This window comes from Erinaceus europaeus, chromosome 12 (genome assembly GCF_950295315.1).
Source record: "Erinaceus europaeus chromosome 12, mEriEur2.1, whole genome shotgun sequence".
NCBI classification, from domain to species: Eukaryota; Metazoa; Chordata; class Mammalia; order Eulipotyphla; family Erinaceidae; genus Erinaceus; species Erinaceus europaeus.
In genome coordinates, this window is record NC_080173.1 from 1,634,967 (window position 1) to 1,651,884 (window position 16,918).

Sequence of the window (16,918 nt, forward strand, 5' to 3'; positions counted from 1 at the left end):
TTTAAATATGGCAAATGGCACAAAAGCTCGGGAAAACAAGCCCCCTGTGCTTCGTGTGGCCTCCCCAGAAAGTTCACCATGAATCCACACCATGGCTCCTAGAATGTCGATTTCCATGCTTAACTGGCCCAGTCTTCCCTCCTTGCTTATCTGCCCACCTGCTGTGGAGTGTGAGGTTCAACAGGTGTCAAATGCTGAGCCTTAGGACTAAGCAAGGTCGGTCATCAAGCACACTCAGCTATAAAATGCCATGAAGTCAAATAAACAAACATCTCTGACTCAAAAGAAACCCTTTTTAGTGACACCCTAAGCATGGAGCATAGTATAGTATGGGACTCCAGAGAGTTTAGCATGAATTCTGTAGACTCACAAGATATAGCAGGACTTACTATAGTGCTCATCCATATTTCCCCTCCCTGTAGAAAATCATGTGCCTTAATTGATGTACGTGTAGTAAATAAGTGGCGAGACAGACTGCGCTCTGTGCTTTCTCAGTGTGCCTGTCCGACACTGCTAGGTTCTGTTCCTATTACTGGCTAGCAGGTGAGTAATTCGATTAGGAGCATTTTTAAAAATATATATGCATTTCTTATTATTAGTCATTGCCATTGCAAGCTGAATGTTATTTTGTTGAATGTTATTTTAGATTTATTTATTTATCCGTATATCTATCTCTTTTGGTTAGAGACAGAAATTGAGAGAAAAGTGGGGATGAGGGGAGACAGGAGGAGGAAAGAGACACTTGTAGCACTGCTGGAGCTTCCCTCCACAGGTAGAGACTGGAGCCTTGAACCAGGGTCCTGTACATGGTAATAGTGCACTCACCCAGCTGCGCCGCCACCTGGCCTAGCAAGCTGAACTTCTAACTTGGAGCAGTGACCATTCTTTGAGAAGGAAAATTCCTACAGTAAACATGCATCCCAATTTTTAACAGTCTGCAAGTAGGATAGATACTTTCTTCTTGAAGGATATTTCATCTACTCACGTCTTAATTAGTACTGTCTCACTATATACATATTCTTAAATACAGCATCAAATATATTCTTTTAAATCACATAATGTGGTATCTGCTCATAATCCAGCTATAAAGGGAGAAAATTAGAAAAACAATAAAAATAAATGGATTATAATAGTCATCTGGGGTTCAAGAATGGTTTGCTTAAATTAGTTATAAGGAGGTTGTTAAAATTGGTGGTCAAGCTTATCTTCTCGAACCTCTCTTCCCTTGGCTTAAACCCAACTTCTAAGACAAAACGATCCTCACATCATTTCTTTGAAAGGATCTTAACCTTGTCCTCATCCGTCCAGCAGTCACAGAGCATAAGCAATTCGCATCATTTCCTTGAAAGGATCTTAACCATGTCCTCATCCGTCCAGCAGTCACAGAGCATAGGCAACCTGAAGATGAAACACAGAAGAAAGACATTTGTTTACAAGTTTGCATTTCTTTAACAAGACGGTTCTGGAACCCATCTAAGGAACAGATCAGCTGGACTTGACTAGGCGGAGGGACACAGGCCCTCTACTTCCCGAGGTTGTGTGAAATCTTCAGAAGTCTACCTTGTTGGTGTTACGAAAGCTTTAACAAAAGAGAGCTTAATAAAGAATGACCACTGGGGTGAGGGCCCATTAAGAAGTATCTCATGGAGGGTTTACACCTTGCTGTGTCTGAGGGCCCAGGACTGAACCCTGGTTCTGTATGGGAGCATCATGGCACTGGGGGAAGCTCTCTGGGTGGGAGAATGGTACTGTGGTGTCTCTTTCTCTGTCAAAAGGGTTATTTTTGTTCTGATCATTGCCATTTTGCTTGTCAGTGTTTTTAAATAGGATAATGTAGACTTTTAGAGTTTCAAGCTTTTGCACTTTTTCTTGTTTCCAGTAGCTTAGGAAGATGCCAGAAATACCTTACTACACATCCTTTACTGATAAAGCCTTTGAGGCTAAAGCCCACTGACTTTCAAGGTAGCAGGCAGCTAGCAGGCAGCTGCCACTGGAAAAGTCGATTCTAATTCAAAGGTCACGGCAGTGCTGTCCACATACGAGTAAAAAGTAATAGTAGACCCACCTGATTACTTTGCTTTACTTTGTTTTAAATAGAGGATATGGATAAGAAAACAACTGTATGGCAGACAATTTCATGTAGAACTGCCCTATAAAATCAAATGATTAGCTCTAGTAGGCCATGCTCAGTTGGCTAATAGAAGGTGTTTTCACCCTAAGCAAGTCAGTGAGAACTCCTTCTAGAACATTAGAGGGAAAGTACCCTTACCCGGTCCACACAGTCACACGTCCTCTAGATCCTTTTCCTCCCATGATTCTCTCGGGAGCTCTCCTGCTGCCCATGGCAGGGGAATGCTGAAGCTCCCAGACTCAGTAGGGAACGTCCTCCAGAAACGTGAGATGGAGCAGGACCCTGTCTCGAGTGTTGGGCATCAAGGAGCCCCAGAGCATGTGTGAAGGTTGTGAGCATTGTCAGGGCAGTTCTCATCTTCCGAGCTATTCTGCATCTAGAGGTGGTGTCTCTGCGGCTCTAGAGTTGTCACTGTGTTGCTCAGTCTGTTAAAGAGTCTCTAGGTCTGGTGTAGTGGGCCCAGCATCTGAATGAAAGACAATCAGATTTCTCTTTTCTTTTCTCCCACCGCCCCGGACAATCAGATTTTTTAATATTTATTTTTCCCTTTTTTGTTGACGTTGTTTTATTGTTGTAGTTATTATTGTTGTTATTGATGTCATCATTGTTGGATAGGACAGAAAGAAATGGAGAGAGGGAGGGAAGACGGGGGAGAGAGAAAGACAGACACCTGCAGAGCTGCTTCACCGCTTGTAAAGCGACTCCCCTGCAGGTGGAGAGCCGGGGGCTCGAACCCGGATTCCTATGCCGGTCCTTGCGCTTTGCGCCACGTGCGCTTACCCTGCTGTGCTACCACCGGACTCCAACATTTTTAACCTCTCTTTAAAAATAATTTTTCTGCTCTCCACACTCTAGACAGTTTATCATTGTCTAGTATTGGCTTGTTGGAAAAAATCATGACACACTTTTGCATAGAAAAATATAGCATGAGGGACCAGGTGGTGGCGCATCTGGTTGAGCTCACATGTTACAATGCACAAGGACCCAGGTTCGAGCCCCCAGTCCCCACCTGCAGGGGGAAAGCTTTGCAAGTGGTGAAACAATGCTGTGGGTGTCTCTTTGTCTCTCTCCCTCTGTCACTACCTTCCCTCTAGATTTCTGGCTATATTTATCTAATAAGAAAATAAAGATAATTTAAAAAAATTTAAAGATGATGGCATGACGTTTCCACCAGCCCAATACTACCACTCCACCCACTCAGTCATGCAGGTGAAGCCAGCACACGTCTGCACGCTTCAGAGGACTAGCGGCCACTCTAGCTAGCAGCACACTCACATAGCTGGGCTGACTCAGAGGACTAGCGGCCACTCTAGCTAGCAGCACACTCACATAGCTGGGCTGACTCAGAGGACTAGAGACCGCTCTAGCTAGCAGCACACTCACATAGCTGGGCTAACTCAGAGGACTAGTGACCACTCTAGCTAGCAGCACACTCACATAGCTGGGCTGACTCAGAGGACTAGAGACCGCTCTAGCTAGCAGCACACTCACATAGCTGGACTGACTCAGAGGACTAGAGACCGCTCTAGCTAGCAGCACACTCACATAGCTGGGCTGACTCAGAGGACTAGCAGCCGCTCTAGCTAGCAGCACACTCACATAGCTGGGCTGACTCAGAGGACTAGCTGCCACTCTAGCTAGCAGCACACTCACTTAGCTGGGCTGACTCAGAGGACTAGCAGCCGCTCTAGCTAGCAGCACACTCACATAGCTGGGCTGACTCAGAGGACTAGCAGCCGCTCTAGCTAGCAGCACACTCACATAGCTGGGCTGACTCAGAGGACTAGCAGCTGCTCTAGCTAGCAGCACACTCACATAGCTGGACTGACTCAGAGGACTAGAGAGCGCTCTAGCTAGCAGCACACTCACATAGCTGGGCTGACTCAGAGGACTAGCGGCCGCTCTAGCTAGCAGCACACTCACATAGCTGGGCTGACTCAGAGGACTAGAGACCGCTCTAGCTAGCAGCACACTCACATAGCTGGGCTGACTCAGAGGACTAGCAGCTGCTCTAGCTAGCAGCACACTCACATAGCTGGGCTGACTCAGAGGACTATTAGCCGCTCTAGCTAGCAGCACACTCACATAGCTGGGCTGACTCAGAGGACTAGCAGCCGCTCTAGCTAGCAGCACACTCACATAGCTGGGCTGACTCAGAGGACTAGAGACCGCTCTAGCTAGCAGCACACTCACATAGCTGGGCTGACTCACTAGCAGCACACTCACATAGCTGGGCTGACTCAGAGGACTAGCAGCCGCTCTAGCTAGCAGCACACTCACATAGCTGGGCTGACTCAGAGGACTAGTGACCACTCTAGCTAGCAGCACACTCACATAGCTGGGCTGACTCAGAGGACTAGCGGCCGCTCTAGCTAGCAGCACACTCACATAGCTGGGCTGACTCAGAGGACTAGAGACCGCTCTAGCTAGCAGCACACTCACATAGCTGGACTGACTCAGAGGACTAGAGACCGCTCTAGCTAGCAGCACACTCACATAGCTGGGCTGACTCAGAGGACTAGCAGCCGCTCTAGCTAGCAGCACACTCACATAGCTGGGCTGACTCAGAGGACTAGCTGCCACTCTAGCTAGCAGCACACTCACTTAGCTGGGCTGACTCAGAGGACTAGCAGCCGCTCTAGCTAGCAGCACACTCACATAGCTGGGCTGACTCAGAGGACTAGCAGCCGCTCTAGCTAGCAGCACACTCACATAGCTGGGCTGACTCAGAGGACTAGCAGCTGCTCTAGCTAGCAGCACACTCACATAGCTGGACTGACTCAGAGGACTAGAGAGCGCTCTAGCTAGCAGCACACTCACATAGCTGGGCTGACTCAGAGGACTAGCGGCCGCTCTAGCTAGCAGCACACTCACATAGCTGGGCTGACTCAGAGGACTAGAGACCGCTCTAGCTAGCAGCACACTCACATAGCTGGGCTGACTCAGAGGACTAGCAGCTGCTCTAGCTAGCAGCACACTCACATAGCTGGGCTGACTCAGAGGACTATTAGCCGCTCTAGCTAGCAGCACACTCACATAGCTGGGCTGACTCAGAGGACTAGCAGCCGCTCTAGCTAGCAGCACACTCACATAGCTGGGCTGACTCAGAGGACTAGCAGCCACTCTAGCTAGCAGCACACTCACATAGCTGGGCTGACTCAGAGGACTAGCAGCCGCTCTAGCTAGCAGCACACTCACATAGCTGGGCTGACTCAGAGGACTAGCAGCCGCTCTAGCTAGCAGCACACTCACATAGCTGGGCTGACTCAGAGGACTTGCAGCTGCTCTAGCTAGCAGCACACTCACATAGCTGGACTGACTCAGAGGACTAGAGACCGCTCTAGCTAGCAGCACACTCACATAGCTGGGCTGACTCAGAGGACTAGCGGCCGCTCTAGCTAGCAGCACACTCACATAGCTGGGCTGACTCAGAGGACTAGCAGCCGCTCTAGCTAGCAGCACACTCACATAGCTGGGCTGACTCAGAGGACTAGAGACCGCTCTAGCTAGCAGCACACTCACATAGCTGGGCTGACTCAGAGGACTAGCAGCCGCTCTAGCTAGCAGCACACTCACATAGCTGGGCTGACTCAGAGGACTAGAGACCGCTCTAGCTAGCAGCACACTCACATAGCTGGGCTGACTCAGAGGACTTGCAGCCGCTCTAGCTAGCAGCACACTCACATAGCTGGACTGACTCAGAGGACTAGAGACCGCTCTAGCTAGCAGCACACTCACATAGCTGGGCTGACTCAGAGGACTAGCGGCCGCTCTAGCTAGCAGCACACTCACATAGCTGGGCTGACTCAGAGGACTAGCAGCCGCTCTAGCTAGCAGCACACTCACATAGCTGGGCTGACTCAGAGGACTAGAGACCGCTCTAGCTAGCAGCACACTCACATAGCTGGGCTGACTCAGAGGACTAGCAGCCGCTCTAGCTAGCAGCACACTCACATAGCTGGGCTGACTCAGAGGACTAGCAGCCGCTCTAGCTAGCAGCACACTCACATAGCTGGGCTGACTCAGAGGACTAGAGACCGCTCTAGCTAGCAGCACACTCACATAGCTGGGCTGACTCAGAGGACTAGAGACCGCTCTAGCTAGCAGCACACTCACATAGCTGGGCTGACTCAGAGGACTAGAGACCGCTCTAGCTAGCAGCACACTCACATAGCTGGGCTGAGTCAGAGGAGTCAGATCTGAGGAAGAGCCTGTCAGAGAGGAGTTTCCAGCTTTAAAGCATGAGGTGCCTACAGCTTCTCAGTATAAACTGTTCCCAGAATCCATGTCACAGCTCCTTATATGGTGCTGCTTTTTTCCTCTGCGTTGCTATGACAACAGCAGCACTGCGCCATTCATCAGCTCTGGACCTGGGCTGCATTGCTAGCCTTCTGTATTACTCCTGAATGTTAAGAACATGCGTGAATCATTCACTATGTTAACGCTGCGCCATTAGGGACCTAAGGACCAGTTCTTCTGGAGAAATGCTGTAACAAAGGGTATACTCAACTACGCCACAGAGAAAACAAATTGTGTAAATCCCTTTTTTTTTGTAAGGCAATCACGCAGTTTGTACTTGCTGCAGTATTCTGGAAGGATAAGCCTATGTCAAGCAATCAAATGAAAAGAAAGCATCTGTTACCTTCCTTGACATCACTAGCTGTGCGAGAGCAGATGCAATACTGCGTCCCTCTGGATACAGAGAGAAGCAGGAGATGTTGTTAGGGCTCTGCCCTCCTCTGGGAGCAGCAGTCGTTTCGGGGACCACAGTCCGCATCTGCCACGACAAAGAAGTGTCACCTGTGACACACAGGTAGTCTGGGCAGTGAGAAGAGCTGGCTGCAGGAAACTCAAGTGTGGACCATCACTGAGGAATCGGCAGAGACCTGAAAAGAGCATGGCCAGTGGGTAAGAAGAAGCCTTTGGGGTTTTCAGGAGAAAAAGACTGTATGGTCTTGACTAATGAAGAGGAGGACTCCCGAGGAAAGCCCATGAGTGTGAGTGGAGAGCACATCCCTGTCTGTCTGCCTGCTCCACAAGGCCGGCTTCGAGCTGTGTGGGAAGACGCAGGCTAACAGAGCCTGGCACCGACTGCTCGCTCAGGAGCGCCAGAAAAACATGAGCAGGTACAGTGACTTCACTGTGTGCCCTAAACTCTGTCATATGCACTCAAAGTATGAATATTTCATAGTTTAAAAGGATTCACTGTACAGTCAACTGTTGACTAAATTTTTAAATGTAAATGTCAGATTTCTTTTTGTTGTTAGATTGCCATTTCAAAATGGATTTCTGCTTTCTTCTGCTATGTCCCTAAAAGTAAAATACTTTCAAAACTAGCTGTGGACGCCTTGGTCTGTGTGGCATGCTCTGTTCACATCAGACCTTTCTCAGCACTTACTTAGCTGCAGTCTGCTTTGACACTGAATGTTTTTGCATGCTTTAGTAAAGGGCTTTTCTTTTTTGTTCATCTTTAATTGTTTTCTAGATAGCGTGATTCATGTTGTCTGATTTCCCAGTTGAGAAAGGTAAATGCTAGACTTATCACCCATAGTTGTATTTTACATCATTTGGTAATTATCGGGATAACCTAGATGTGATCTATAGTTTAAGGTTTTCAAGAGACTCATTTTCTGGTATTTAATTACTTCTCCTTGGTAGTTCTTCAGTTAACCATGGTAACTTAAAAATGAACTCAAACTAGGACTGATTTTTCAAAAATCAGAATATTTAGACTGATCTTCTGCCACCTCACACAAGAGGAAGACGTTTCATGTAGGCTTCTTTATTTCTCTTCTTCAGTCGATCTTCATAAATGCACATTGCTCAGAGAAGATATACTTTAGAGATATAACTGGAGTCCCTTAACTTACACAACTGGGGAAAATACTGTTTTGTTATTACTAACTTGTTAATATTTTGGCATCTCTTGGTTGGGAGACCTTTATGTACAGATGCATGTATGTGGCTTTGCCCAATCTTTATGAAACCTTTAAATGGGTAAAATTAATATATTAACTACACTATAGACTAATGAAAGTACTCATTACTTACATTTACCCTTAATAAAAATATTGATAATATATAAAGTTGAATATTTAGCTATTTCCATGCAAGGGAATAAAAATGTTTAAGTACATATGTATTGCAGGTTAAAGCCTATACAAATATAAATGTGCAGTTCCTTTTTTTTTTTTAGAGAGTGAGAGCAGGTTCCTCATTATCTCTCATTTTAAAATTTTTATTAGTGATTTAATATTGATTTACAAAATGGTGAGATGACAGGTGCAATTCCACACCATTCCCACCACCGGAGCTCTGTGTCCCCTCCCCCCATTGAAAACTGCAGTGGTTCTCACAAGGTCACAGATATGGGTTGACTATGATTTCTGTAACTACACTTGTATCTATTTGCCTATTTTTTTCCTATGATCCTGCCTTCTCTTCCTTCCTAAGTCACACCTACACCTGTTACTACTTCAAAATGGCTTTCCTTTTTTCCTCTTCTCTCTCTGGATCCTGATGGAATTGGGGTTCAGAGCCCTCTGGTCATTTTCCCCTGACATTTCTCCCCCTCTGTAAGTTTTTTGCATTATTTCAAGTATATCTTTTACTTACGGTTTTTATTTTTCAAAAACAATCAGTATTGGAGAATATTGTGTATAGATCATTGTATATCATTGTTTAGATCATAGAATATTGTGTATATATCTTAAATCACCACTCCCATCACCAAAGGTCTGTGTCCTCATCACCACCACCACAGATAACCACTGTAGCTCTCCCACAGTCTTAGGTAGGGGTGGGCGTTTTGTTTTCACATTCCTGTGCTCAAGTCTCAATATTCTGCATGAGTGAAATTATTCTGTAGTTGTCTTCTACCTCCTTGCTTTCTTCACTAAACATAATCTTCTCCTCTTCTAGCCAAATTATCACAAAGAACACAGCATCATCTCTCTTATTGCTGAGTAATAGTCCACTGAGCATATGTTCCATAACTTTTTTATCCAATCATCTGTTGAAGGGCACTTTGGTTGTTTCCAAGTTTTTGGTAGTGTGGATAAGGCTGCTATGTTGTTGTGGCGGTCTGGTGTCAGGCTGCACCGCGGAGAAGAGAGTGGACATCCAGAGCAAAGGGGTACACAAATCTTTATTATAGGATGGGGGGGGTTTGGTTCAGACCACGTGGGGCCAGCCGGCAATGGCCGTCCGCACTACCTGACCACGGGGGGAGGGGAGAGAAGGGGGCAAGATCTGAGAGAGGGGGAGCTGAGAGCCCAGAGAGGGGAGGGGTGAGGGGGCTTTTTATTGGGCGACAACCAGGGGTGACGTGTGGGGCCAGGATTGGTTGAAGGGGGCACTGCTAGAATTTCGCGGGGCGTAGTAAAACCTGAGGGCGGAGACTGCATCAGAATAACTCCTCAGCAACACTGCTATAAACATGAGGGTGTGTAGACCCCTTCAGATCAGTGCGATTATGTCTTTTGTGTAGCTATCTAGGGACTGCTGTATCTTAAGTATTCCCATCTGTGTTCCTTTAAGGATTCTCCACACGTTCTCCAGAGTGGCTGTGCTAGTCTGCGTTCCCACCATCAGTGCAGTAGAGCCCCTCTCTCTCCACGTCCTCTCCAACACTGGTCTTCTCTTGCTTATTGATGGAGCCCATTCTCACAGGTGTGAGGTGGAATCTCAGTGTGGTTTTGACTTGTGTTTCTCTGGTGGTGAGTGAATTGGAGCATTTCCACATATGTCTGTGGGCCTTGTGTATCTCTTCTGTAGAGAGCCGTCTGTTCAGATCTTCTCCCCACTTTTGGGTTGGACTGTTCTTTGTTGTTGTTGTTGAGCTCTTTGAGTTCTTAATAGATGGTGTCTGATATCAGCTGCCTGTCTGAAGTGTAGTGTGCAAACATCTTTGCCCGTTGTCTGGGTTTCCTGTTTATCCTTATGGAAATCCCTTTTGATTTGTAGAAGCTTTTCAGTTTGATACAGTACCATTTGCTTGATCTTGCTTTTGTTTCCCTTGCCCGTGGGGCGGAGTCTGCAAGTGTGTCTTTAATGTTAGCGTCTTGAAATGTTTCACTGGTATATTCTTCTATGTATTTTGTAGTTTCAGGTCTAATATCCATATCTTTGATCCATTTTGAGTTAATATTGGTGCATAGTGTTAGGGGTGGTCTAATTTCATTTTTCTCCACATGGTTGTCGATTCACACAACGCCATTTGTTAAAGAGACTTTCTTTTCCCCACTGGGCAGGCAGATAATGTTTTAGATAGAAAGAAATATGCTACTGAATGAATAACGTAAAATTTATAAAAATAAAACGCCTAAGTTTTGTTCCCCTAGTTTCTACTAAGACATATTCTGAATCACATTTTTTAATATCTGAAAATTTGTTGGTATTGCTAATAAGCTTTTACTAGGAAATGTCTGCTTCATTTTGTTAATATCTACATTAGGACTGAAAGTCTCACACTGGTGGTAAGTTACTTTTAAAAGAGTTATTCCTACTTATTTCTTTCTTGTGGGAATCAAATTTATTCCTATGAGAAATGTGTTTTCCTTGTCATTCCATTATATAGTAAAGCGTTTTTCATCATTCGTAAGCTTGGCAGCTTAGGTCTTGTTAACATCGCTGGCATTTCTCTTCTATAATAGTAATAAAATAGTATTTTTGTAGTGCTACTGTAGGCATTAAGAAAGATAATGTATGTAAAGCATCTTACATAGTGCTTGTACAAGAAAACATTCTATAATAGTTTTTGACTCTCCTTTGCATGAGTCTTCTTCACTGTCTCTTGGACTTTTCATTTTTATTTCTTTAGGTCAGTGAGATTTGAGTGCATACCAAAGGGGGAAGGCAGGATGTAGCCTGAGTGGGTATCAAAAAGCAAACCCAGAATTTCTTGATGGTTTCATATATTTCTTTTCTTTCAGAATAGTCTGCATTCTCCTTTTTTCCCTTTAGTTACCACACTTTTTTCTTTAAAGTGTTTCACTCTTGAGGGGAATTTCCTGGTTTTTTTCCCTATAAATTTACATGTCCCCATATAATTAATAGCTAATGAGTTTAAGGCATACTAACTAAGATCATGGGATCTGGGTGTCATTTTTAGGAAGTAAAGATTCTGAAATAAAAGGCACTTGTATTTCTCTATGACTAGACTGAGAATAAAGAGGCGAGGATGAAAAATGAAATTGTATAAGGTGAATGACTTACCGGTTGAGAACAGTACTGCGCTGGTGCGAGGTCGAGCTGCAGTGAAAGTAGAGAAAGGATGCCTTCACGACAGAAGCAAAGGCGAATGGGGAGAGGACTGCGTCTCAGGCCTGTGAGAACCCTGCAAGGAAAAGCTGTTTCGCTTGCGCATCTTGGACATTTCATTTACAGCAGACCCCATTTGCTTTTCTGGCTCCTCTAGATGCAGTAAATAGTGTTTCAAGGCACTCACTTCAGGAAGCAAGTGTCTACAGGAAGCTGAGTCACTTGGGAAGAAGAGTGGGACATTGTGTTAAACAACATGACAGTAACCGTCAGGGCATTCCAGAAGATGGCAGGAAGGCTACATTTTACTCACTTGTGCAGGGGATTTACGCTTCAGTACTCCAAAATAATGTATAGGTGGGAGAGAAGACTACAGGCACAGTGGAATTAGTGACATAATGCAGAGGAACAGATTGAAGCAAAAGTATAGAGGACGCATTGACAGGGTAGCCGTGTCGCATTAACCGCACACTTCATGGGAAGGTGCCGTGGACGAGAAAACTGAGACTAAGTTGACGAGGCCTTGGACAGGCATGCACTGAAATAGCAGCAGTGGACAAGCTACTAAGAGAAAAAGGATTTGGAGATACAAGCAAATTCGACTAGTCAGTTAATCTCAGGGACATAGAAGAAACATCAAAAATTATTTTGAGGGTGTGGGTAGATAGTATAATGGTTATGCAAAGAGACTCATGCCTAAGGCTCTGAAGCCCCAGGTTCAGACCCCTACCCCACCATAAACCAGAGATGATCAGTGCTCTGGTAAAAAAAATACAAAATAAACAATGATTTTGAGACTTCGAGAATTGGTAGTCTCATTAACAGGAAGAGAGGGTGTTGGTATTGCTGGCACATTGACTTCCAGGTAATGGGACAGTACTGAAATGGAAATAATGGCTTCAGTGCCTTCAAGAGAAGGTAGATTTTAAGAAATAAATTTGGAAGCTTTACCCATAGAGAATAGCGACACTAAGAGTAGGTTAAAAATTAAAAATAGCTTTTGCTCCACACTAGGTTTGACCTGGTTTAAGAACTTCTTACTGGAAAGTTGCTCTGCTGTGTGAGGTTAGCTTATAGAAATGCAGAGCTGGGTGCCTGTTGCAGTCACAGCTCCACTTATCTCCCTCCCCCCACCCCTCCCCCTCCCTCCCCCCCTCCCTCTCTGTCTCTCTGCCTCCAGGGTTATTGCTGGAGCTCAGTGCCTGCACTACAGATCCACTGCTCCTGGTGGTCCTCTTTTTTCCGTTGTTGTTGCTGCTGCTGCTGTTGTTGTTGGACAGGACAGAGAGAAATAGAGGAGGGGAAGACAGAGAAGAGCAGAGAAAGACAGACACCTGCAGACCTGCTTCACTGCTTGTGAACTGACCCTCCCCCCCCCCCCCATCCTCTCGCAGGTAGGGAGCCAGGGGCCTTGTGCCAATCTGTGCACTTAACCCAGTGCGCCACCACCCGGCCCCTCGGTTTCTCATTTTAAGTATCAAAGAATGTCAGGTTTAGTTGGCAAAACTAAGGTGGAAATTTGCTGCTCTTCCTCCCTCTAACCACTGGACCTTCTCCACTGGGAGGCACTTGTCTTCCCTGGAGCAGGTGTCTTCCGCTTTCCAGCCCTCCCTCTGAGGAAGGAGTATTGCTCTGGTGAAGTGTTCTTACTGGTCAATTGACTGCTATCTATATCCTTAGCTTTGATTACTTTAAATATTCCACTTTCTGTGAAATGTGATACTGAACTTCAAGCTACTTCTTACTAGTTTAGTTTTATACAAATTAAGATCCTGTATTTTTACTTAGATTATGCTTTGTATTTTGAAAAGACTTTTTTTTATAGATATTCCTACCTGAAATGTCTTTTGTTTTATATTTAAAGTTTAGTTTCGTCACTTTGCTTCTCAGGTATTTTGAGAAAAATAGTGGAATGTCACAGTGAAGAATGAAATATGGCAAATTGTAGCTACGTCCCTCTCATGGAACTCTGTGTTGAGTTCCCCATCTGTCACTGTTGAGATCAGTATTCTTTTATAAAATTGTGGTGTTAGTGAGTGAGTCCAGGGCCTGGTACATGGGTGATATCACAGAGGTGCTCCCAGGCCAAAATTTATTCTGTACTTTTTAAAGGGATGGGGAGCCAAGAGAAAGAGATGCCAAAGAACCCCCCCCCCCAACATCCTACAGTGGACTTGGTGCTGTTCGCGGTGCTTCAGCATGGTACCAGGATTCAGGCCAGGGACCAGACTCAGAGTAAGAGCACGGCTTTCCTGCCGGGTCACCTCCCAGCCGCTCTCAGTGTCCAGGGACAGCACCAGAGGAACTCAGTGCTTTGGTCTCTTCCTCCTTAAAAATATAGAATAACAGCTGATACTGGCAGACGGTTTAGTGGGGTCACAGATGCACAGGGCCCAGGGTTCATTCCCTAGCACTAAATGAAAAGTAGAAGAAAACAGAATGACCCACCTGAGGGAAAGCTTCACAGGCGGTGAGGCAGGGCTGCAGGTGTCTCTCTGTCTCTCTCCCTCTCTGTCTCCCCCTTCCCTCTCGATTTCTGTCTGTCTCTATCCAATAAATAAATAAAGATAATTTTTAAAAAAAGAAAGACAACAAAATGAGGCTGTGAGGGCGATCTGGCTGCGACATCTGTCACCCCACTGCTCGCCCGGGTTGATTCGGCTGATCTGGCTGGCTAGGCGGGTGTCCCCTTCCTCCCTCACCGCTCCATGTGCGTCCCTCCCGAAGCTGCGCACTCGGTCGAAGAAGACGGCCTTCCCCGAATAGAGACGGACCGGTCTTCGGTCGAGGGTGTACGAGTAGCTGCGCTCCCTGCTAGGACCTCCAAACAAGCGCTCAAGGTTGAAACCAAAGTGAAAAGAAACGCTGAGCAGATAAAATAACCCAAAATACTGAATAGACTTTTGTAATCCAAGAAAAATGTCTCAAGAGCTATGACTCAGCTATTTTAGGAATCTGAAAAGAAATGATGTGGACTGATGAGTGTTAAGTGCTTGTGCACGTCACCAAGAACGCCAGCGTCACCTGGACGCAAAACTTCTCTGAGAAACTGGGAGTGTAGTTATACTCTTTTTTTTTCCTTTTTAAAAATTTATTTATAAAATAAAAAATAGAAAATATCGATAACACAGGGCCAGGTGGTGGCACACCTGGTTGAGCACACAAGTTACAGTGCACAAGGACCCAAGTTCAAGCCCCCAGTCCCCACCTGCAAGGGGAAAGCTTTGCAAGTTATGAAGCAGTGTTGCAGGCCTCTCTGTCTCTCCCTGTTTATCACCCCCTCCCCTCTCAATTTCTGGCTGTCTCTATCCAGTAAATAAAATAAGGATAATAAAAAAAATTTTTTAAAGAAAATAAAATATCAACAAAACCATAAGTTAAGAAGGGTAAAATTCCACACAATTCCCACCACCAGAACTCAATATCCCATCCCCTCCATTGGAAGCTTTCCTATTCTTTAACCCTCTGGGAACGCACACCCAGGATCATTATGAGGTGCAGAAGGTGGAGTTCTGGCTTCTGTAATTGCTTCCCTGCTGAACAAGGGTGTTGGCAGGTCTATCCATAGACTCCCAGCCTGTCTCTCTCTTTCACTAGTGGGGCGGGGCTCCGGAGAGATGGGGTCTTGGGAATGTTCTTACAAGTCCTCTAAGTAATGCTGACACATGGTAAAGTTGGAAACTCACTGTAGCGACACAACCTCTTAGGAAGGTATTTTCCGCCACACACCTCAAATGTGAGACTTTCTCTACACAGACTGTCCCCTCTGTAGACAGAGACTGGGGTCGTATCCCTGTAGGCCCGTCATAGATTGCAGATACATGTTGAAAATGTTGAAAATGCTGCACCCATTGAGCGCACACATCATGATGCCTAAGGACCTGGGTTCAAGCCTCTGGTCTCTGTCCATAGAGGGAGCACTTCACTGGCAGTGGGGCAGTACTGTAGGTGTGTCTCTCTTCTCTGCCTTTCTATTCCCTCCTCTCTCAATTCCTCTCTGCCTTATAAGAAGAAAAGAAAATGCATCTAACACACCTATTCAACATCAAAGTTCAGCCTAGTATACTTTAAATAGGCTTGTGTCACCTCATTACCCCACAGCTGAGCTAAATCACCTAACACAGAACCCACTGTTGTAAAGTGACGGACATCTCATTTACTTGCTGGGCATGAGAGTGCTGCGTGTTGCTTGCTCACCAGATAGTCCAGTGACTCGCTGCCATTCTCAGGCACCGTGTGAGGTGCGCTTATAGCTAGCCTTGGATGTGTTTTCTGTAGGAAGTGTTTGACTTTGGCATCACCGTAAAGAAAATGATCCTGACTTAAAGACTTTGTAGAATGTGTATGTATACGTGGCTTTGTGTTTTATATCTAAAAGAAAATGACCTGGCAGGTAGTAGTCTGCCAGACTTCTTTCTCTGTAGTTGAACATACTTAACAGGTGTTCTGGGAAAATAGACGAATCTGTCTTTGACCACATTTGTAGATTCATTTTGTTGGGAAAACCTGTAAAACCCTTGGTTCAGAAGATGGACCCTACCACAACTATAGTCGTGGTGTGTGTGTGTGTGTGTGTGTGTGTGTGTGTGTGTGTGTGTGTGTGTGTCTGTCTGAAGTTAAAGAAAAATTTAAAAAAAAAAAACAGTCTGGGGGAGGTGAAAGTGCTCATGTGTTAAGACCCTCACACTGAAAAACAAAAAAGATTGCAAAGCTCTTAATTGCATGTGTCTGTTGTACTTTAGGAGTAGTGGATACATAGTTCGGCCATTCAAATGTCCTATAGAAAGAAGAGACATGTGGAGGAGAAAGGAAGAGAGAAAGAAAGGGAGGGAGGGAGGGAGGGAGAGTGACATAAAAATAGTCCCCTACAAGTAGTGGAATGTAAGCCACCTTACCATTAGACTCTAATGAACCTCCTGAAGCTACAGGTGAGCATGGACGCAGGATCATTATGGGGAGCAGCAGAAGGCGGGAGTTCTGGCTTCTGTAATTGCTTCTCCGCTGGACATGGGCGTTGTGGCAGGTGGACCCACACCCCCAGTCTTTTTCCCTACTGGGGCAGGATCTGGGAAAGCGGGGCTCCAGGACACATGGTGAGGTCATCTGTCCAGTGAAGTCAGATTGGCGTCATGGTAGCATCTGCAGCTTGGTGGCTGAGAAGCATTAAGATATAAAGCAGAACAATTTATTTAATGATCAGAAACCTAGAGGTAAGAGTATATGATGAGGCTTTGGAGAAAGCTAAGAAGTCTACTTTAGCTATATTCCAAGGGGCCCATGACTTTACCAATTTCTGCCTGAGCCTGGCAGCTAACATGCAGGTGGACCAAAGGTATTGTCTTGGAAGATGGTGTCAGAGTTGGAAACAGGACTAGAAAGCTGAGTAAGAACCGAGAGTAGCTCTCAAATATGGGAAAAGTGTACTCCCAGAGAGATAAAGAATAGGAACGTTTCCAGTGGAGGGGGTAGGATGTGGGACTCTGGTGGTGGGAATTGTATGGACTTGTGCCGCTCCTGTCCTACAGT

General features: G+C 45.6%; 1 protein-coding gene and 1 long non-coding RNA gene across 7 annotated transcripts in view; one reads left to right on the top strand and one right to left on the bottom strand.

The window, feature by feature from the left end:
• TANC2 (tetratricopeptide repeat, ankyrin repeat and coiled-coil containing 2) overlaps positions 1-16,918 on the top strand; it is a 315,530-nt gene that overhangs the window by 137,770 nt on the left and 160,842 nt on the right. Inside the window, exon 1 of one of the 6 annotated variants that reach the window (XM_016190243.2) lies at positions 6,544-7,257. The exons of the other annotated variants lie outside the window; for them this stretch is intronic. The gene's annotated coding sequence lies outside the window, so the exon portion shown is untranslated. Of the gene's footprint in view, positions 1-6,543; positions 7,258-16,918 lie in introns of those variants that run through there. 6 annotated transcript variants of the gene reach the window in all.
• Positions 1,269-11,679, bottom strand: LOC132541803 (uncharacterized). The gene is made up of 2 exons (XR_009552883.1): positions 11,348-11,679; positions 1,269-1,398 (listed from the first exon to the last, which is right to left on the bottom strand). It is a non-coding gene; the product is annotated as an uncharacterized LOC132541803 (long non-coding RNA).